Below are 23,097 nucleotides of genomic sequence, written 5' to 3' on the forward strand. Positions count from 1 at the left end.
CAGATCCTGTTTAAAAGGGGGAGGAGTCTAGGACAATAAGCCCTGAGATGATTGGACAAGAGAGTGATAAAAGAGTGCACCAGTAATGAAAGCAAGTTCTAAATAGCCAATAGTGAAATCTGAAGTTTGCATTAGCTTTTGTTTGGTCAGAGAAAGGCAGTAGATATACCGATTCTTCATCACACAAGTACAATGTCAATACTTTACACTAAACTGTGATGATTTTCATTACTAGATACCCATATTCACTGGCTTTTAGTGATGTGTTGGTCGCAAACGAGCCGGCTCCAAGAGCCGATTCTTTGTCGTGAACAGGAAGAGCCGCATCTTCTGCTGCTCCTGCTCAGCTCTGCTGAGAATCCATGCAGGCAGGGGCGGGACTTTACTTTGATGGACACATCATGTGGGCAAGGACAGACTATGATCATACCATTATGTAAAAGAAGGAAGGGGGCAAAGAATCCGGGGACAGCAAGTGTATTGGTTACACAGGGTGGACAGAGAGATGGGGAATCCAGAACACAGAGAATTTAGGCAGCTTTTTTTGCATTACTGTATTAAAACGTATGTACAGAGGACAGAGGCTATATTGTGTGCAATATACAGTGTCTTATTTTTTTTTTTCAGAACAACCTATATGGACTGATGAAAATATTTTTCATTTTCACCAACTATACAAACACACCTGAGCAAAAGGTTTTTATGAACAAAAATAAAAAAAGGTCTATTTTGTGACTTCTGCACAGTTATCGCTACTCTCGTTTTATTAAAAACAACACCTAAGAAGACAAAAAATATGTTTTGTAAAGTCTGAAGATGTGACCTATATATGGCCAGAGTTGTGTATTATTCCTGAAAAAAAAGAAGAAGCAGCATCTGGCTGCATTTCAAGGATATTGGAAACTGCAAAGCTCAGAGCAGGGTTAGGTTGTTTGGTTAGGTTGGGTGCAGATTATGTGTTCAGCTGTTCATTTCAAGGTTTGATTAAAATGTTATAAAAAAATAATAGTAACTGTGTTTTTTTGTCATGAAAAAAATGCACAAAAAAAAATAAGGTTTTCATGAAAACACTGATAAAATCATAAAAAACCAAACATTAAATGTTTACCAACACACACACCATTCATTCCTTATTCAAAAGCTTACGCTTCACATCACATCCTTGGTGTTGAGACCTGTAAAAGACCCACAAGGCCTCATATTAACCACCGTTTGGTTTTTTGACACGACAACTGCAGTTTTACAATGATTGGATTCAAAATAATGTGACCTTTCAAAATGTTGTTTACGATAGGAATAGTTTGTTTGTTGTTTCCATGCTGCTGTGGTGTTTCCATGGGTCAGGATGATGTAAGAATCTATATTTTACACCAAATTAAGTCAAATTAAGTGTCAGTCAGGAAGAAAATTACACTCAGATCTTGTTAACAGCCTGCAATTTATATTGTACAAATGAAAGGATTAGACGGCAGGTTGACCATATCCTCAGAACTTTCCATTGTCTGTTGATTAACCCTCGAAAGTAAGAGAAATGAAAAGGACCTGCGGAGATATTGATCTCGGGTAGGAATCAAGAGGGAAAATCAACAAGGCTCTTTCCTCTTCCAACTGCTGATACTCAAGCAGCTGCAGGCGGAGAGAAAGCTGGTAACTGTCCAACCTCACACATACAGTCAGTCATCATCTAACCGCTTTTATCCTCCACCAGAGGGTCGCGGGGGGTGCTGTGCCAATCTCAGCTACATCGGGCGATAGGCGGGGTACACCCTGGACAGTTCGCCAGTCCATCGCAGGGCCACACACAACTAGAGACAAACAACCATTCACTCTCACACTCACTCCTATGGTCAATTTAGAGTGTCCAATTTACCTAATCCCCACACTGCATGTTTTTGGACTGTGGGAGGAAGCCGGAGTAACCGGAGAGAACCCACGCACACACGGGGAAAACATGCAAACTCCATGCAGAAAGGCCCTTGTTCCAACCGGGGCTCGAACCCGGGTCTTCTCGCTGCAAGGCGAGAGTGCTAACCACTATACCACCGTGTGACCCCTCACACATACAGTACATGTATATCTGACCGGCAAAGCATTCCAAAGCTGAGCCCCATTCATGTTAAAATATGTTAAAATAATGTGGCTCAGATGTTGAAACTTTGCACTGCTCTACAACTACATCTAAAGTGAACAGTAATAACACTTTTCTCTTCAGAATGCAACATCCCAAAACAGATTCTTATTTAAACTCTGAATTAAAAGTATAGATTCCTATCACACTGAACCAAGGAGACAATATGAATTAAATACAGGCTCTGAGACAGGTTGAAAGTTCAAGTCCTTCAATTACAATTCAGGTTTTGTACATCTGAAACAGACAATAGTCAGAGTCAATATCCAATAATCTAGAAAACGACTCTTAACACACTATGGAAACTCGCTATAAAAAAGGCTGGACCAAATAAAATGATTTCAAATTACTTATTAAGTACTTGTCAGTTTTAAATGATACAAACACTTAAAAATGATATAAGGAGACAATAATATCATAATTATATCTTATTTTTTTACTGTTATTATTTGATAGTTCATTTTATTTATTTATTTCTTCTTTTTCATTTGTGTTTGATTTACAATTATCCAATTTTCCAAGACTGATGTGTTGTGAACAAAACTACTCGGTCATTAAGGATCCACGTTGTATCCCTCACAAATGGCCCAAACATCAGCCGCGTTTGTCAGCTGCATGTGAAGGTGCTGTGTGACAATTGGGACAGCCTACATCGCAGCGTGGTGGCGCAATTTCCCAACATCTGGACGACAAATCCACACCGGGGAGGATCCATCTCCGGGATTGAGACACAGATTCATCATCTGGATGTTGTCAAAATGCATCACAGCACCACAGACATGGACTGTCCCAATTGACACTGCATGAAATGTGTGAAGGATACACCTGGTGTGTCCTTCCATAGCCCAGCATTTGTTGCATGCTAGCAGCAGAGCAACAACCTTAAAAAAAAACCTTTATTACAACAACACGACAACAGGCTTGGTGGAGCCTGGAGAATTGTATATCAAACACGGAAAAAATAATAAATACATGAAATAAAATCTAAAATAATAAGGCACTAGGAGGACGCAGACTGTTGGGACACAGCTACATTATCAGATTGGTGTTGGAACTTGTCTCGAACCTTGTTCTGCTGCTTGTAGTCTCTCAAGGTCTCACTTTGTTACATGACACTATCATCCCCTCTTTGTGACATATTCTCGCCTTGTTTTTTTATGATTGGTATGTGTGATGATTGGAAGTGTTGAAGCAAGATTTGAGAGCTGAGAGCACTCACAGCTTTGCTCAAGGTTTTATTTCTATTTCTATTTCTATTCTATTCTATTCTATTCTATTCTATTCTATTCTACTGTATATCCGTATGACAGTTAGGCTCAAATACATAGGTCACTACTGGTCATATGTCAAAACGATATATTCTGCAAAAAGTGTGTTCTCATAAAAACATTTCAAAATAAACAATCCAGTTTATTTGGTGGGAACACAATTTTCGGTGAAAATTTTCATTATATTTGAATTACAAACGTACACGAATCACACATCTGTCTGTCAAGCTGTGCGATTTTATGCACCCGCAGATGGAATTTCTTCAATAAAAAGTTTTAAGGCAACATTTTTCCAAATGAAGTTTAGGTCTTTGTGGAAAATGCAATTTCTCAAAAGGATGCACTGTTTCAGTAAGACACATTATATCCTACCGTCATCATCACTGCTGCGGTTTTGTTTGATAGAAGTGTACGCTCTTACAAACATAAAACCCTAATCAGGTGCACTCAGAGTAATCACCATTTTGTTTTGCAGTAAAAGTTCTTATCAGGGTTTATTACTTAAAAGGCACCTTTCTGATGAAAATATGATAAAGTGTCTTCTTTGTAAGCACAGAAAATAAGCTTGACTATATTCAGCACTTCCGCGGTGGCAAACACAAAGCCTGTGATATGAGACTTTAAAGCAGAGACTCACACTGAGAGGAAACTAGAGTTCCCCCTAGCATGAATAACATTAGGAACATTTGGCAAGTAACAAGGATCCGCCTCCACAGGTACATCACATCTCATTCTCACGTCTGAGTATACTTTCCCACTACATTCACACATAATAATTAGATTTCATGGTTCCACTCTACCTCTCCTCTTATGTCTTTATTCTCTCAATATATTATAGATTACTTTTAAACTATCCTTTATATTTTGCTAATATTATGGTTTATTATGCAGCCTGTTCTGAGTTTATTGCTGTCACTGTTAGAGGCTTGTGGTGTGTGTTTCTGTATGCAGTGTGAGGCTATAAGTTAACCTTGCATCATTTAAAAAAAAAACCTGAGAGCATCTGACAAGATGGTGAATACAATGTGTTTGGATATGATAACTATTCAAGGTTATAAAATGGTGTCATGTCATGACAAGTGTTTATAAATGTGTTTATATGGGTGCTTTAAAACTGTAACTTTACAATAAAGCAGAAGGAGCATCAAGGCTATCGGCCAAAGCAGAAAACAACCATAAAAACTGAGTCAACATATTTCCACAAAAACTCTGCCCTGGATGCCAAAAGAAAGAAAAGTTTATGGTGCAGTTTTTTTTTTTTTTAAAGTCATAATCACAAATTCCCCCCCCAAAAAAAGTTGTCGTCGTTGTTGTATTTTAGGTAGAGCTAGCCCCCCATGGACCAAGTCCCTCTGCAGCAACCTGGGTCTTATTGCCCGTTCTACTATTTACTCATCCCCTCAGTGAAGAGGTCGCTATTCAAGCATCGGTAACTGTCTGTGCTGCAAAGCGACCGAGAAAAAAAACTGGAAAAGAGAGTCAGACAATTAACCCTTTACCAGGCAATAAATGGTAACGTCCGTGGATGTCCCAGGTTGGAAAATGATGTGACTTCTCTCAGAAAATCAGTGACGTTAGGCTACGTCACAGAAGGTGACATCAGACTTTGCCTTGATCCCAGAACGTTAGTATTGTCAGCCTGGAATGAGACTCAACAATCAACTATTTTCAACACTTCCCACTATTTTTTGGTGGAGTAGAGGTTCAAACTATACTTCCCCAGAACTCTCTCTCCCCTCAGGTCCTGTCTTATCACTCTTTACCAAAAGGAGGGATGGGTTTCCACTTATGTCCTTATTTCTAGACATTCAGTGTTGGTCTTGCCGTCACAAATACTTTCACAGTTCACTCCACAAACACACAGCACAACAAGTCTTAGGGGTCGTTCTAATTTTCTTTCGGTCAGCGGCCCAAGGAGAGTAAAACCCCATCAGTCCTGGCCCCCGATACAGGCCCCTAAGGGTTCTGATAAAGACTGTGAGGTCTGACAGCAGTGCCATGTTAAGGCCACAGCTCCATTTAACGGTGCACAGAAACGTGACGATCAGAAGCTGCGGGTCCCTGCCACACATCAAGAAGTACGTCGTCAGATGGTAAACCTCACCACTCAGTGTTACCGACAGTGTTACCCTCCTGTTGCACTGATTAAGAGAAATGAAGCTAATTATTCACATTCCATCTGCAGTGAGGGTCCAGATGCGACTCGGATTAGCCTGTTGGCGAGGAACCTAAATAACTGCAGAATATGGAAGAAACCGGAGGAATAAGAAACATAAGAATGTTGTAATCAGCTACTGACATTCATGTGCATTTCGCTTTCAACATGCAAACACCCAAGAAAAGATTAATTTTTTGTGCCTCAGTGTCAGGGTGGGGGTCAGGATTTGTATGAAATCTGGCAAAATTGTGACGTCACATTAGCCGTTGTAGAATAAAATGTGTTTAAATAATGAATAAATAATGGCCCCTGTGATACCTTGAATCTGCTCGTGTGCCATAAAAGCTGTGTATGAGTAATAGAAATCATTTTTAAGCAGGGGTCAGGCAGGTTACGTTAACTGCCTGCCTCTACTGAAGGTGGAAAAAAAAATTGGAAAAGTCAAGGAAATGTGAAACAGCTATAAAGAAGCAGTAATACTGGATATTTCTGTTGGTTCCCAAAGAACTTGGTCAATAATAAACCCATTTTTCATCATGCTTTTACAAATGTTTCTTTTATACGATGACTAATCCTGTTAATGCATTTATATTCTTCCTTATCATTTAATTTCCACTGCTTAAGTCCAGTTGTTTATTCTCCTTTTATATCTGTTTTTCTCATAGGGACTTTTTTACCTTAAATGCTTTATGAATAAATTATTATTATTAGCTCAAACCTTGTAAAGATATTTCCAGAGTGCACAGCCCAGCAGCAGAAACTCCAAAATATCAAATACAAAATGCATATAAAATGTCAATCAAATCATTTCCATGCAGAGATTTATTTATAAAAGAATCAATAAAAAAAAAATTTAACTCATTTTTTTTATTATCTGCCTGCAGCAATATATGCATAAAGATATTGATTTATCTCTATGCATGTGCTGCTGACAGTCTGAGTGATGAAATTGGATGAAAGACAAAAGTAAAAAAAAAGAGGATTTAACGGTCCAAAAGTCACAAATCATTAACAAGTTGGATATTTTATTGGCTTACTATTTCAACATTCACAAGGATGCCGGTGTGAAACACCTGTAAATGACAACACAAAGGGCACATACTAATACAATTTAAAAATGTTTAATTTAATTAAACCATGGTCCTACTGCTTTATTGATATGACAACAAGGAATATATAAAATTCACAATTGTTAATACTCAATAAATGTAGCACTGTTTAAACTTTCTTCAAAGGAAGAGATTCAAAGCGGGAAAAACAACAAATCTCCAGTTGTTTCTGCATGTCTCTCTGTAGAAAATGACCCGCCTTCAACTCAATGCAAATTCTAACAGACACTCTATGTTTCCTTGAGGAAACACCAACCTTTGATCATAATAAGGCTTTTTTTTTTTTTTTGCCTCAGTGAATGTGACTAAAATATTTGAGTTCATGGCTCGAGGCGAAGGCTTATGTGAGAAAGTTGAGGCTGCTCATTGCAGAGGACTCCCAGACTACGACAGAGGGCTAAAAGTGCCTTCTGCATACTAAATACTGTGACAGTATCAAGCCCTCTCACTATCAAATCTCACCCCAGTTCCTTCTCACTCTCTCTCTCTCTCTATTTACTTACGTCACTCTCTCCTCTTTTGCCCTTCTACTCACCTATTGCCACCAGCACAGTCAAGCTTGGAATATTGCTTTGAATAAAGGAGGAAAATCTCTTTCAATAAAGGATCAGCCGTTCAGAGAGGTGTTCATCACTTGTATATAACACTGTACCTACAAAATAACCACGGAGACAAAAACAAGTTGTATTCTGTAATCAATAAGAAAAACAATAAATGAAGTTAAAAATATGAAGTCCTAGTATCAGTCAATGATCTGTATTTATATAGCGCTTTCCTACAGTTCTGCCATTCACTCATTCAGTGCCATTCACCCATTCAGTATACTAGCGGAGCTGGGAATCATACCCACGACCCTCGTTGAAAGACGACTCCCTCTGCCAGTCAACTACCGTCGCCCGTCAATGATGTTTAAAAACGTGTTCGTGCTGATTTACATAAAAAGATAACCCATGTAAAGCTAATGTAAAGACTCCCCTGCACATTTAATATTGAGGCGGAACTTTGTCTGGTCAGATTTTTAGCTTTTTCTCTCTGGAGCGCCCTCTTGTGTCTACTGCGTTATCCTCCGTGTTTGTTTTCAACAGTGCTGGCGAACCCAAGTCGTGGAGGCTTGTCCATGCCAATGGAAGAACAGACAACCACCCAAACCAAACCAGCAAGTCGATGTAGAGGAAGTGCAAGTAGACATAAAGAAAACACCAAGAGGGCATCTGTTTCACATGCTTCGGTGTCTTTCAGTTCTCACCATTCGGACAAAGCATTTCCTCCAACAATGTTTTATTCGGCTTCTTTTTCACCAGGTCTGCAACGGCGATGCTCTCGCTGCCTTGACGTCACAGCCAGCACCTGGTTTTCTGCTAACACATGGTAGGGGGAGAGGAGCTAGCCCCCAGTTTCCCCACAACAAACAAATGAACCATCACAATGACTGTGAAGTTGTTAAATTAGGTAAAAGATCCTGCATAGTTCCACTTTTATTTACTATTCAGACAGTACACATCTTATTTATCACATGATATACATGGCTGGACCTATAACATCGTCTGTTTATTTGACCCAGGGAGCCAATAACCGTACAGATATTAGCTGGAAGCTTGTTAGAAACTTAATAGCGAGTTCACAGCTGTGTGACAGACCAGCCTCTAGCTGATCTTACAACTAGAGAGCATCTTACGAAATGATCTTTTTTTTATTTCTTTTTTTAAATACCTTTTATTTACTCAAGTTTAAACCATTTCAGTACACAAACAAAGGTTTAATTCCAAGCACATGGGTTGTCCTTGACTTGCATCTCTGACACACTACATCTGAAATTGTCCTCGCTCTGTGTGAGCGCAGCTTCAGACTTCACCCCCACATTTACAGCAATTTCAGTAATATTTGTCATTCGTGTAAATTCAGCTAGAAGCTGTTTTCTTATGAGCAAGCTGTTGATCACATGTAATTGACTTGCTGCTACAAATTGGCATAATAAGTCATTTAGAATCAATTTATTCCCCTCCTCTTGCTGTCACTTTCTTTTTTTGGGTCTCTGAAGCATAAGTGCATTTCATGGTTCATGCATTGAGAATTATGAACCTTTTGGCAGCAAGCTCGTGACATGGGGAAATTGTCATTGATGTAAACTAACAAACTCAGACTTTCTCCTGGGCCCCTCTCTCAGCTCAGCTCTAAATTACATTTGGCTGCTCCTTTTTTGTATTGTGAATGCTTCTATGGTGACTTTCAATTTCAGAATCCTCTTCAGCCATTGCCAGAATTGCCACAGTATTTATTTTTTATTTTTTTTTGTGTCCCTGGGCCCAATCCAAAGGTCATTTCAGCAAGACCGTCCTCCCTGATCCTCTTTTAAATGATTAGGATCATGAGTCTCGTTTTGCCATTAGTGCTATCATAGCATGGAATGCTGCTATGGGATCATCTTGAAGAAGTTCAGATGGAGAGTGAAACATTCTCGATACGAAGAAGGTCAAAGTCTATATCAGTGCTATTACAATATCTGAACACTGAAAATGATGTGAAATGTGTGATACACTGATACACGATTAGAAAACCATCTCCAAATGTGCCCGGATTTATTAGAAACTGGAATATTTAAGACTGACATCAACAGGAGGAGCTTTGCCAGATAAAGATGTCCCTATCTGACTCACACCAGTGTAGGCTTGTTTTGTCCATGATTAGTTTTGTTATTAGTCTGTTATGAAAGTGTTGGGTTTTCTTACCAAGGGGTTGAGCTGTAGGGGGATAATCTTATGAACCGTTCATATGGGCTGAGCCTCTCATTATTTCTGAATCATCCCTGGATTTGGAAATGTAGAGTGGCAATTTGTTTTCAATCCTAATTCGGGCCAAATTAATGCTGCACAAATGTCCATATCCAGGCTAGCACTTAGGGACACACCATCCCCACTAATGGCGCAACTGCAGGTACAGAGCTTTTGCCGTAGATTAGGATGATTTCCAATAGGATTTGGTGCCATACACCTCATGAAAGCACTGTGCAAATGGGTCCATCTAATAATCCAACTTAATATGATTATAGAGCAGACACACACAAATAGACATGCAAACACACACGAACATGGCACTCTAAATTGTGGAGGACACTCAGCCATAATGGATTTTGTCTTGACCACACATTAACCAACTCAGTTAAATGCATAACTCTTCAAAATCAAATCTCAAAGGTTGATTGACAGAAACTGAACTACATCTTTCATGCACAAATACGTTGACTTTTGGTTAAAAATAACCTATTAGCTTCATATATGCTTTTTTCTTTGTAAACAGTAATGACATATGTTGTTATTTGCATTTACAGCAGGGATGTGACGTTCAGTCACAAGTGGTTAGTCTAATTCCAACGCTAGGTATGAGATGACATATTTAGAGCTGTCCACCTGTGATTTAATCACCCAAGGCACATGTCAAGGTGTGAGGTCCAAACAGGACCAAAGGCATACACAGTGCTTCACACTATCCAGGTCATGTGGTGATCTGTGCTGATGTGTTGTCTTCCTCATAAAGCCAACAGCACACACAGTCCCATCTGCTCCAAACTAAATGTCCACATGAGTCACACCACATGTACCCTCGAAAAAGAAAAGCCCCACCAGCACAGCAGCTAATCCACTGTGACAAACAAACACAAGCCAATTGGAATACATGTAGAATGATAATGAATTTATGAAAAAAATATATAATAATATTGGTATTAGCTGACGCAACCAACAGGTCAACATATTGATATAAATGGAATAGTGGGTTTTTTTCTCATCACATAATATACATGTTGACTTTTCCAGACTTTATATGAGCAGAATATTTAAGAATGGAAATCTATGTTTTCATATTCTACAGCCTTCATGGTTATTATTGTTTCTATGATGATAGTCTGGATGATGGTTTTAGACACATTGGTGTGTACCTGATCATATCCATGAGTAGGAATGAGCAACCAAAGTTTTTAATTAGGAAGATTTGTGGTATTGTGAATTAAACCCAGTTCTTCTGTTAATTTTTTGTGTTGCTCACCACTGCTGGACACAATATTAACAATATACTGTACTCAGGTATAATTACTGAACATTAACTAATAATAAAACAAAGAATAGTAGAAATAAATGCAATAGTGTATTACTTTAAACTGGAATGTCTTTTCCTAACAACCAGCCATCATTTCAAATCTCTAAGTTGCTGGAAGAAAATGAACCACAGGCCCAGGCATGCAGGCATGGATGTTAATATACGCTCTACTGCAAAGTCATCTTCACAGGCAGAACATGCTCTTTACTGGGGGAGCTGGGCAAGCCAACATTTCTTGATGTACCTCGGGGGCTTAGGAGGACTGATGTCCAATTCTTTACACTTCCATGGCTCTAGCTTTCGCTCTCTAATGGAGTGAAGCATGCCTCAGTACTAAGGTGTTCAGAAAAAAGGAGCTCCAATTTCCTGCAGCACTAAAGGGCTGTAGAATCGCAGCAAAATATCAGTGAATTTTCCTCTGTTGATTTACCGTGAATAATTCTATGAATAAATGACGATGTTCTTTTAGGGAACAGACATGTACTTTGCACTCTTAAATCCTGTTATTGCCATCACCACATTTAACATTTTTCCAAAGACGTAAACAAAGACCTCTTGGCATTGTATTTTATTTTCTACTTGTCATCAGGACAGGCTTTCAATTCTGCTCCTCCACTGCCAATTACCTCCTATAGTGCCTCACAAGAGGGGAATATGTCCTGCTGTTCAATCCTGTAAATATGAGTGATTCCTTTTAATCTGGACCATTGTGTTCTTATTGGTCGCTCTGCTTCTCCTAAATCTCTTCATTATTTGGTTTAGACGGAGAAGAAAGCAGGAAGAAAAATAGAGCAGGCGAGAAATGGAGTGAGGAAGTGCATAAAGGAGCAAGGGAGGGGGACGAGGCACTGTATATTCCTGGAGCAACTCCAGCCCAACCTGTCTCATTTGTCTGTTTGTGATTAAAATCCACTCCAAAGCCGATATCATTAACCTGCCCACACAACCATACACTCTCAATGGGGCCTTACAAACTAGTAAAAGAAATGAGCTTGCACCTTGTGTGTGAGCTGCATCAACATAAGAGGTGTTTGTTTTTTTTACATAAATGGGCACATTTATCAGATTCTGTGCTGGGACATCTGCCATCTATCACTGATTATAGCAGACTCTATAGCCTTTTCCCCACTGTCAACATTTTTAATCCCCTCCTATGTTCTCTTATCTGATTGTGACCCCAGTCACAAGCCTATCGGTGGGAGATTACAAACATCTGGCAGGTCATCTACTCCCAAGCTGTTATGATAAACTCGGCAGCAGAGAGGACCTCTGGGCAGCTCTGGGGGAATTCAGTGATGGAATATCACACAAAACTGAACTCTTAATGCTTTGTCATTGCAATGAGATCCACCACTTAATGCCCTGCTGGTGTGGATATGTGATTGAAAAGTGTAATCTGAGTGGTTTGTATGGACTGATATGCACCGTATCACTTCACAGCCAGGATCTCTCCTCTTATAGCTGCAGTCTTTCTTTAGTTTGCTGGCGTGCCCGAGTATTAGTGAAGAAAAAACCAGATGAGAAATATGCCCCAGGATGTTACAATGAAGAAACCTACTGTATATGAAGAATGACGTGCTAATCTAGAAATTTCTAGTCTTTCACCACCAAAAGAAATCCTGTTCATTAACTTGATCCTCCTTCCCCGTGCTTGTTCATCCATTCATTGGTTGCAAATTGATGCAACAACAAGACTGTCTGGTGTTTGTGTGACAGTGGGACTGTGCAGGCCTGTTAAACTAACCTAAGCAGGGGATTCATGGAGAGCTGTGTGTTGTGTGCATGTTTTAGTGAGTGCGACAGACATCTGATTTGTGGATTGGTTGCCTTGGACTCAGTAGCTGACAAGGAGATGGATATACAGTAGTCATCTTCAGGGATATAGTGCAAATCAAGTCTCGAGTCAAAATAATACTCAATCTGAGTACGGTTAGCTGAAAGTTCCATCTGAACAAACTCATTGAAAGTTAACTTCTGTCATATGATAGAAAATTATACAATTATACCACATTCTGACCACATTCAGCAGGGGTTGCAAACAATATCCAGTGTGCTTACTGCAATGAATGATGCCAGGACATGAGGCGCATGAAAAGCTCACTCTCTCATCTTCTGCAGCTTTATCCTCCACATGAGGGTCGCGAGGGGCGCTGGTGCAAATCCCAGCTGACCACATGGGAAAATTGATGCAAAAAATACTTTATGCAGCTTTATTAACTTTACTACACATGTTGTATTACTCTGCTAACAACATGACATGTTAACTGTGTGGCTGATTTCATACTCAAATGTTTCTGCATTGATTTGACTCTGGGGCTAGGTCTGTGCCACACAGGACCCCAAGTCCAATGAGTCAGTCCAGCTACATGTCCAGAAAAGCATGTGTGTGCTGCCCCCACTATCTACAGGGATGAATATTTGCATTTGCAATGGTGTATAATTTTAATTAGACACAATGACAAGTGTGCAGATGTCCAAACAGAAACTGTGGCTTTGAGCAATTAATCACTACCTGAGTACTAAATCTGACTGATTTAATTATATATTCCATTTGCTTTCATTAAGGCTGAAAAAAGGACAGATGCGCCATAAAATGCAAGTTTATGTGTTGCTGTGACTCTGGCCAAGTGAGTGTACTTCAATCAACACCTGCAATACAAACGTCTCCTTTTAACTATACCATTTAGGAAACAGAATTAGACTCACACTAAATATAACTCATGAGTCTGGCTAGAAACTTTACCATAGAATCCTCCTTCCTGTAGACTCTGAAGACTTTCTGAAGACTCCCTGTAAAGTCTGGATCAAAATGTTCCTGTTCACTTCCAGGTAGCAAGCACTGCAGTGCAGATGCAAATGTTTGTAAGGAGAGGGGAAATGAAGGGGAGTGAGACTGAGACAGGGTGGGAAAGAAAGGGATATTATTAATCAAACTGTGAATCCTCCGTGTCTCGTTCTTCCTGTTATTTTCACCCACATCTAACAGCTGGTGGCACAAAAAAGGGGAGAGACTGTGTGTTGATGTTTGTGTAGAGTTGAGGCAATTTATTGAATAGGGATTTAGCCAAAATCAGAATTCATTGCAAAAACTTTCGGATCCAGGAGGTTCAAAAGGTCGGGATAAACAACAGTGATTGTTTTGGAGGCATGTACTGTATATATTAGCTCAACCTATTACGCACAGAAAGCCATGGCACTATAAGCTTCTTTAAAATCAGAGGGATTTAGCAGCAATACATGTTATATGAGTGGATTTATTTTTGCAAGTGAAGTATACGCATTGAGAATAATTTTTTTTACAAGATACTTAGTGTCAGTTAATGTTGCTATCCTTTAATTGATCTTTGGTGTATTTTATTCCCCTAAATTATGTCCTGGTGGTGGTTGAAATCAGAGGTCAAGAGGCCTTTAGGGGAATTCTATTAAGCCCCTTTTCCACCCATGGTCCCAGCTCGCCTCAGCACGGCACAGTTTAGGTTGGTTTCCCACTACAAAATAGTATGGAATTAGAATTGTGTCAGTATTTTAAAACAACAATTTTCATGACGCAAACACTGTTTTTAATCATTCAAAAGTAATGTATTCCACTGGTATACATAATACACTTGCACTCCGGGATTTGTTCTTTGCGGCATGGTTTTTTGTTCGTGGGCGGGCCTTAGGAAGCTGCCTGCTGATTGGCTACTGACTTTTGGAGTGACAGCTCAATGGACCGGAAATTGTCACAGGCCTGGAGTCGCTGTCCGTCTGGAACTCGTTCCCCGTCAACATCGGACAAAATAATTGTAAGTATCTAACGTTCATAATCTCACAAACAAATCAGAGAATGCAAAGAACAAGTGTCTTTTCAAACAATAAAATTCAATATTTTTTAATGATTCAATTGATATTTTATTTGCTTCTTAAAAAGTGTCGTTTGCTTGGTGAAAATTGTGAAAATACTGACACAAATCTAATTCCATAAAATAGTACCTATTCAACATGGGCGGAGTGACTTGTAAAGCAGTTGTTTTCAAGGTTATGAATCATAAGAAGCAGTTACATATTGTGGCGAGCTCAAGCGTAAGAAAGTCTCACGAGACAGATTTCAGTTTAATAACGGCTCTCGCACCATTCATGCAGCAGCGAGCTAATCAGTAATTTTATTAAAAACCTGAGACATAAGCATTTGATGAACATCATCACCCGCCCCACCACACTCAGTCATGGTGACACAACACAAAAATCACTCTGTTTAACACAAACATCCCCAGAACACAGCAGGGCACAACAACACACTCAGAAGATGCACACTAAACACCAAACTGAAACACATCCAACAACAACAACAGTTTTATCACACACAAGAACCCACTCCCATGAGTCTCAGTGTCTACAGTGGCAGTGTTTGTGATGCGGCCCGCAGTTCGCAATCCCGATCAACAGTGCTGTCGCTAAATTCACCAGACTGCTCTGTTAAATATTGAGATTTTAGACATAATTGTTGGAGATTAACCCACATTTTTAGGATTGTTAAAGGTGACATAGAATGCTTGTATCACACATATATGTTAGTTATGGAGGTCTACTTACATATATGAACTTGTTTTCGTAATTAAAAACCTCCTAATCGCTGCAAACGAGCCGATCAAAATATCTCCTCACTGACGCTCTCGTCAGCCGCACTGTTTCAGTCCAAAACCACACCCCTAGAATGTGGACTGTGTTGTGATTGGCCAGCCAACGAGAGCTTTCCCATTGTCCTGTGACTGGCCAGGTACCTGGAAGTAACGTAATAGATAGGCCAGCTCTCAGATACACAGCTCCCCCTCTGGCACGGTGGATGCTCTGCATCTCAGCAGCTACAACGAGAGTAGTTCTTCTTCTTCTGTGGTTGAATGTACGCAACCGGATGTGCCCGGACTAGTGCCCGCACCAGGAGGCGCTACGGTGGTGAGAGGAGTGGTGAGGATTTTTGATGACGACATCAAATTAAGGAAGAGGCAGAGGCCAGGAAAACAATACAACACTATTTTCTCAGCAGTGGCTGAACTGTTTGTTGTGAAACTTTAGGGTTTCATAAACGAGGTAATGACGCAGATACACACACAAACGCAGCGTTCACTGGAGCTTCCGGTCTATGTGGGCTTTAAGTCTTTTTAAGTGATCTACAATTCGGATAATTGTGCGGCTTGATTCTTGCGTCGGACGTCTTGCTCGTGCCTCTTTCTATGGCGGCACTCTGACCAATCAGTGGCCGGCAGTCTGTTGACGACACGCATAGTATCGCCTCAGCTCGCTACTAAAAACTATCTAAAACTATCTACTATCGCTAGTGGCATCGCAAAATAACGGTGGAAACGTGCCAGTAGATTTGGATGAGGATAAGAATCATTTTCAATACTTTTTGCCGTCTGTGTCCGCAGAGAATCTCATGTCCACGGTTCCATACAAAAATGAACACATAGTCACATTGACATGCCGCGGGTACATACCTACGGAATGCCACATTCTTTTGCATTACATTAAATTGTCATACCAGTAGTATTCAAAATGTATGGTCCTTGTGGTCACACATTCTTAGGCTGAATGGAACATGTGCATAGGGTCCATATGTACCATCACAGACATAGATAGAGGGCGACATTTACGTCCTCAGTGGACTTGCAGTCAAGGAAAATGTAAATTTGCCATAAGATGAACCTCAAGAGTCTCCACTCATAACTTGACTTATTTTGACCTAAATCATTTCCCTTATGTTGGGAATATAGTAAGATGCAACAATTGTACCAGCAATCTTCTACATTAAAAGATTTGCATTATAATACGCACATAATATGCCTAATAAAACCTCAACCTTCTTTTGATATTGCGGTCTACGTACATGACAAACATGGTCTTAAGTCTTGAGTCCTGTTTTGATAAAAGGAATGATAGAATAGTTTGTAAGGATCCGTCAGCTGTCATTTTACTGCCTTTTATCATGACATTATTGACAGCTGACATCATACAGTGACGGAAATATAAAAAAAAAATGCAATTGTGCATAAAACATCACAAGCGTCATTGTCTCTTTATTTCATCATGAAGTAAAAGTTGACGGGTTAATTAAAAGCACATTTGCCGGGTGGTGAACTGCTCTTCATACTATGCAGTCCACCAATTTAGCTAACCCAACTTCTGAGGCTGCATTTGAGAGAATAATGTCAGCACCAAATATTCATGAAATGCACTATGTTAAAGGGGACTCTGTCAATGTTGATGTTATTGCCAACAAGTACACTATGTGCTGAGAATTTCTGGCATCTGGTTTCTAAAAAGGTCAGTGAAGAAGGTCAGTGACTACATAATGCCTACTTATGTCCTGCTTTTTCCTACAAGAGGCTATTGTAGGATTAAATTAAGTTTTGTGAGTATGGGCTCTTTGCACAGCAGCCATTTTGACAAGTTGCAGTGGGGAAATCCCAGCTTCATTTAGCTCCCTCACTTCCAAGGTCCTTGTTGGTTCATTTAAGTTGATGTAAAATGTTCTGACTTACATAAACTGAACGGAGCCAACAACTTTCCCTGATCCTCCCATGGCCAACAGGAAAGGAACTGGGTTTGTAACCTGGTCGATACAAATACCGGGACAGGTCAAGGGCTGGGGCGCCCACTCTGATTGCTCCCCGGGCAAAGATAAGTGCTGCCCACTGCTCCTGTGCCCAACTTGTGTGTGTCCAGTACTGGTGTGTAAAAAAGCATGAGTTACATTTTTTTTTTTTTTTTACAAACTTTAAACTTTCTGAAATCAGTTATAAGCTAATGAACAAGGTGTTTATCACTGTTACCAAGCAAAATACAAACTGGTCACAGAAACAGTATTTGCGGTGCTGCCTAAACCTAAACTCTGTTTTCATTACATCCCATGTAAGTAATTGAAAAAGAGAACCCAGAGCTCCATTTGTGGTAACCATAGAAACAACTGCACTCACAGCTGGTACAGGTAAGGTTTCATAATCAGATCTAGCTCGCTAATCTTGTTCTTCCTGATTGATTTACTTTTCACTGTGGATGATGATAAAAACACAAGCTATCTTACACTTTGATCCTTGTAGTCATTTGCTGTTGACAACATTGAGGTGGTGTGAGGTTTTGTCAGTGGTTTGTCCTAATGGGGCTACAGTAAAAAAAAAAAAAATGCAGTGCAACATGGCCGTCTCTGGAGGAGGACCCACTAATATCTTTGTCTCAATTCATAGTCTGGATCCTCAGGAGTATGCAGCTGATGAAGGAGAGGACTCCCTCAACTGGAGGAGACGGAAGTCAGGCACTGTGTCGATGTCACACAACTCTTGGTTATTCCCCTTCTTCTTCTCCTAATAAATTCTGGCAGGTTGCACAACGGGAGGTTAATGCCACCCTCTCCAGTTTGAAATATTGAAACAGTTCTTTCTGATTCTTGATGCCTGGCTGCTGGTTTAAGCATATCTGACATTTTAGCTGTAGAAATAATAGTTATAATATAAATATTGTATAGTTAGTGAATGTTTTCAGTCAGTTATAGTGTTGTGTTGTACCAGTTGTATTACTTTTGTGATAATTTATTCGTTTTCATGGACCCTCCACAGTCTGTTTTTGTGTTTGTTGTCATAAATGTTCACAAAAAAAGGCTTCTTCTTCTTGTCAAGTGAAGTATTTGTTTTCATATAGCCCAACATTACAAATGCAATTTAGGCTACGAAGGTCAAAGGATCGACCACGATCCTTTGACTTCACGTCGAGTGAGGAAAACCCTTGTACAGGGAAAAAAGACACAGACAACATCAACTGCTATTAACATTAATATATCAATATTTGTGTTAATGAAGATGGCATGAACACAAGGTTCTGGGTGGTTTACAGTTACAGGTCCAGGGACATGGAAAACAATGGTGTAGGTTTTGCAGGATTTTGGTCACATCTGAAGAATATGGGAAACATTCAAAGGAGCCGGCAATTTATGTGACAATTGGGACAGCGCACGTTGCGGTGCTGTGACTCATCCGGAAGAGGAGTGCACACTCTTGAAGAATTTATTTTGCATACCAGTGCAATAATCTGAGACATTGAGGAGAGTGTATGAACAGAGCAATTGAGTCCCTTTCATTTAAAAAAATAAATAAAAAATTGATTGATAATGTATTACAATTTGCTGTAATGTTTTACCAAAATAAAACACATTCACATGTATAAACTGTGTCGTATTTGGAAAATATTCTAACTATACGAACAGTATGAGCAAATTCTTTCTTGTTCTGGCCTTCACGATCTTCCTCCTAAGCTATACTGCCAGATCTATGTTGAATCAATGAGTGCATTGTGCAACACAAGCCATTCCTCTCGTCCTCCCTCATTTTACTGAAGCACGTCTATTATCTGTTGCAGCTGTTGATCAATCCACTTGTGAACAAAATGTCATTATTAACAGCATCGGGCACATCTCAACTGCTGGGATGAGGGGAGCCGCGGGAGTTTCATCACACATTGCCAAGCTACATCTACCACATCGCTACACAGAGAGAAACAAACCATGTGGATCCGTGTGTAACTTTAACACCATGTGACAGTACTATGTTCTCGCTGTGAATAACTTACTGCAGCATATATATCGCAGAAGCTTCCAACGGTGTTTCTTTTTCCATACGAATATATTTATGCACATTTTGAACATGCTGGATGGAAAAGGGTGATGGAAAAGCCTGATAATTATGTGACAACGTTCCCATTTATAACCATATTATCTCCAAATGTCTGCTTGTGGCAGAGGTGGAACAGGTGGGTTAGATCTAAGATAGTCAGTGTTTTGCAATATACTTTCCTGTTTGTGTAATATGATTGAAAAACAACACCATCTGTGTCCCCTATGGATGACTAATATGTCAATATCTTCACCAAATGTCTCTATGTCTGCATATATATGGATATACTTTATTGTTTCTCTATAAGCATTGCTTTCCCTTGGCCACTAAGACAGAATTTTTAGCAATGCATGGCACAAATGGAAAGGCATTATTCAGTACTGGAAACAATGACGAGACTAGCGTACATCTTCTATCTATTGTGTCTTTCATTATTTTAACACCGAGGATATGTGTGTATGTTATGTTATTCTTTTAACTGGCTCTTGACCAAAGCACAGAGCCTAACATTGTTCTGTAAAATCCACAAGAACACAAGTTTTGCTGTTGTTCCCGTATAGGAAACATCATTTAGCCCCTTATAACACTCATACTAATCAGGATGGAAATCTCCAACTCATTACTTAAGAGAGAGAAATCAACATTGTGTTATTGGTGCACAGTCTTGTACAGCTGTGTGTGTGTGTGTGTGTGTGTGAGTGTAAAGGAATTCCTCAGCTTTGGAAGGTCATTCACGAGGCATTCACCCAACAAACCCTTTCTTGTAATAGAATCACATGTCAAAGGGGGATGAGTTCCCACAGGGAGCTGCTGTTTTCAGACTATATTGCAGTATGCAACAGCATTTTCACACCTATACTGTGCTCTGGTCAGAGTCAGCTATAAAATTAGGCATTTTTCCTTTGTTTTCTTATGATTCAGTTTTCTTTGTTTAGTTGTGAATCAAAAGACTACAGTCATGCACAGTTACGGCAGAGGCAAGAGGAAGGAGTGTAGTTGCTCTTTGACCTCAATTCATTGTGAGATGTTAGCAATACTACCAGCATCCCAGAATGCAATATAAATCTTGGGGCTATTTAAGTCAAATTACACCACTCCACAGTTGTTTGGGAAACAAGACCACCTCCTGCTCCATTGGTGTCTTTTTTGTGGTTGTTTTGATCTTAAGCAGCAGGTTCTTGCTCAACCCCCAGCTGGCAAACCAGCATGTCATCCTCCTCCTCTCCCCATGTTTCCTATCAATATCTTATTGAGGTAAAAGGAACCAAAATGTACTCTATACTTTTTCTTCAGCATTTCTTAAACCATTGAAATTAGTTAAAAAAAAACAGAGCTGAAGACAATCTGTGGCGCATTTACCTTCAAAATTTGCATGTTTTGAATATTTGTTATTACACAGCTCCATAAAGACAGGTGACTGATTAAATTCAATTGATACAAGTGCTTCATTGCTTCAATTCAAATGCATAACACATACAAACGGAGAGGCATCAAAATATTCTGAATATAGGTTTTTAAACATTGCAGGAATAATAACAACTTTATTTATATAGCAATTTTAAAACAGAGATTACAAAAGTGCTTCCACAACAAAGCAAAAGCAATAAAACAAAGCATAAGCAGAGATTGGGCAGGAAGCTCAGGGACAGTAAAACCAACCAGGCAGCATAGCCAAACAAATGTGATGACAGATAAAAAAAAAGAAGGAAAATCACCAACAACAAAGAAGACAAAATAATACATACGTTTAAAGTAAGTTGTGATACATATTAATAGAGGACATTTGAATAAATAAACAACAAAAATAAATAGAAGGCAAAATAAGGTCATTAACAGAGGTCATTGGCTGCAGCATATAGTGATTCTTTTAGTGCAAATATATTCCTAATATGTGTTACAGTGAGTTTATAATTTCAGGTAGAAGATGCTTGAATTATTGCATTTTAATGCATGTTGCTTGTGCTGCATGCAGGACCAACATTGACCAAAAGTCTTGAAATGCATTTTAAGATTGTCAATATCCTGTTTGTAAGTTCAAAAACCACACACACACACACACACATACAGCTAAATAACAACACTTTTTTTTTTACTTTTTGCCATTTCTAAAGAAAAGCGCTGATGCTCCATTTACCTTAATATCATCTTGGCTGCTTTTACATTTACATTTCCAGCTGGTTGTTTGTTACCATCTCACACACTCTCCCAGTTTTGGAATCACTCAGCATTTATGATGTATCCTCATTACTGCCACATAGACGAGCAGGATCCTGACGGCTCCAGGTGACTTCTGGAAGAGGCCTAATGAAAGCCTCTTTTCTGTTAACCCCCAGTGATGTCAGGCAGAATAACAGATCTGCTGCTCTGTGTAGTTGAAACCATTAGAAACCATTAAGAGGCTTTTATAACAGATCATTACCTAATAACAAAGTTCCACGCTTGTTTTGGGTATTCACAGAGAACATATGTGTTTTGTGTGGTAAAAGGCCATTCTTATAACAGCAGGAAAGTTTAACATTGTGTTTTTGGTTTTGGCTCATCCAGGAATTCAGTATGTGATGCCAGCAATGCCACCTGGAACAGGGAGCCTTGTGCGATTATGAAGACAGCTGTGAGAGCTGCCAGGTACTGCAGCTACCATCTCCCTCAGCATATTGTTATGAAATCTCATTTCATGCCACATTCAAAAGGGGTGTCGTCAAGCAACTCTGCAACACAGTCTCCTTGGTTTGAAACTAAAAAGTCTCCCTTGATTTATGCATTTGCATTTTTCTGGATAATTTGATGAGGCAACTGAAAGCTCTAAGATTACACTACTTCAAATGTTATATGACACTGTTGCTCGCATTATCATCACACATGCATGTATTTAACTAAAATGTGTGAAAAATAATAGCAGTATTTAGTCATGAAAAATTGAAAAGCTTAGTTTAAATTGTATGACGGCCTTCATTCTCTGCATGACACAGCAGTTCAGAACACACAACAAATATTCACTCTAAAATAACACTAAAAAGGTGATAAACACCATTTCCATTGCCAATGAATAATCTGCCCTGTGGTGTTTTTTTCAATCCTGCATCACTCATTGTCTGCTCCTTTGTTTTCCAATAATACACCCTGGAGAGGTCGCCAATCCATCACAGGGTCACATAGAGACAAACAACCATTCACCCTTGCACGCACACCTACGGTCAATTTAGTGTCCAATTTGCCTAATTCCTAAATCTGCATGTTTCTGTATTATGGGAGGAGACACAGGTGGGTCGCGAACCCGGGTCTTCTTGCTGTAACCTAAAATGTCACCCATCTAAGGAAATACAAGAAAAACAGCTAAAAAAAGTTCAAATGGCAAAGAAAAAAAAGAAAATTCTGCTTATAGAGTCTCACCTCCAAAGGCTGAGTACAAGCAACTCCCATATCTCCACATATTGACAAGTGTCTGCTTTTACTACCAGAATTACTCTCAGCAGTCACAGATTCTGTTTTGATTTCAATCCAGAGTGAAATGCAGGTCACTGATACAAGCATCCCCAGCAGCATTAAGATGTATGTAATGGTGGCAATAAATGTAGATGTTAGTGATAACTTAGTGTTATCTGTATATGTTTTCAATTCAAATTAAATAAAGCAGTGAACAAAGGCAGGGACATGATAACCTAATAGATTAGTAGCCTCTTGGGACAGACGACTTTTCACACACCAG

The sequence above is a fragment of the Solea senegalensis genome, linkage group LG5 (assembly GCF_019176455.1).
Source record: "Solea senegalensis isolate Sse05_10M linkage group LG5, IFAPA_SoseM_1, whole genome shotgun sequence".
Lineage (NCBI taxonomy): Eukaryota > Metazoa > Chordata > Actinopteri > Pleuronectiformes > Soleidae > Solea > Solea senegalensis.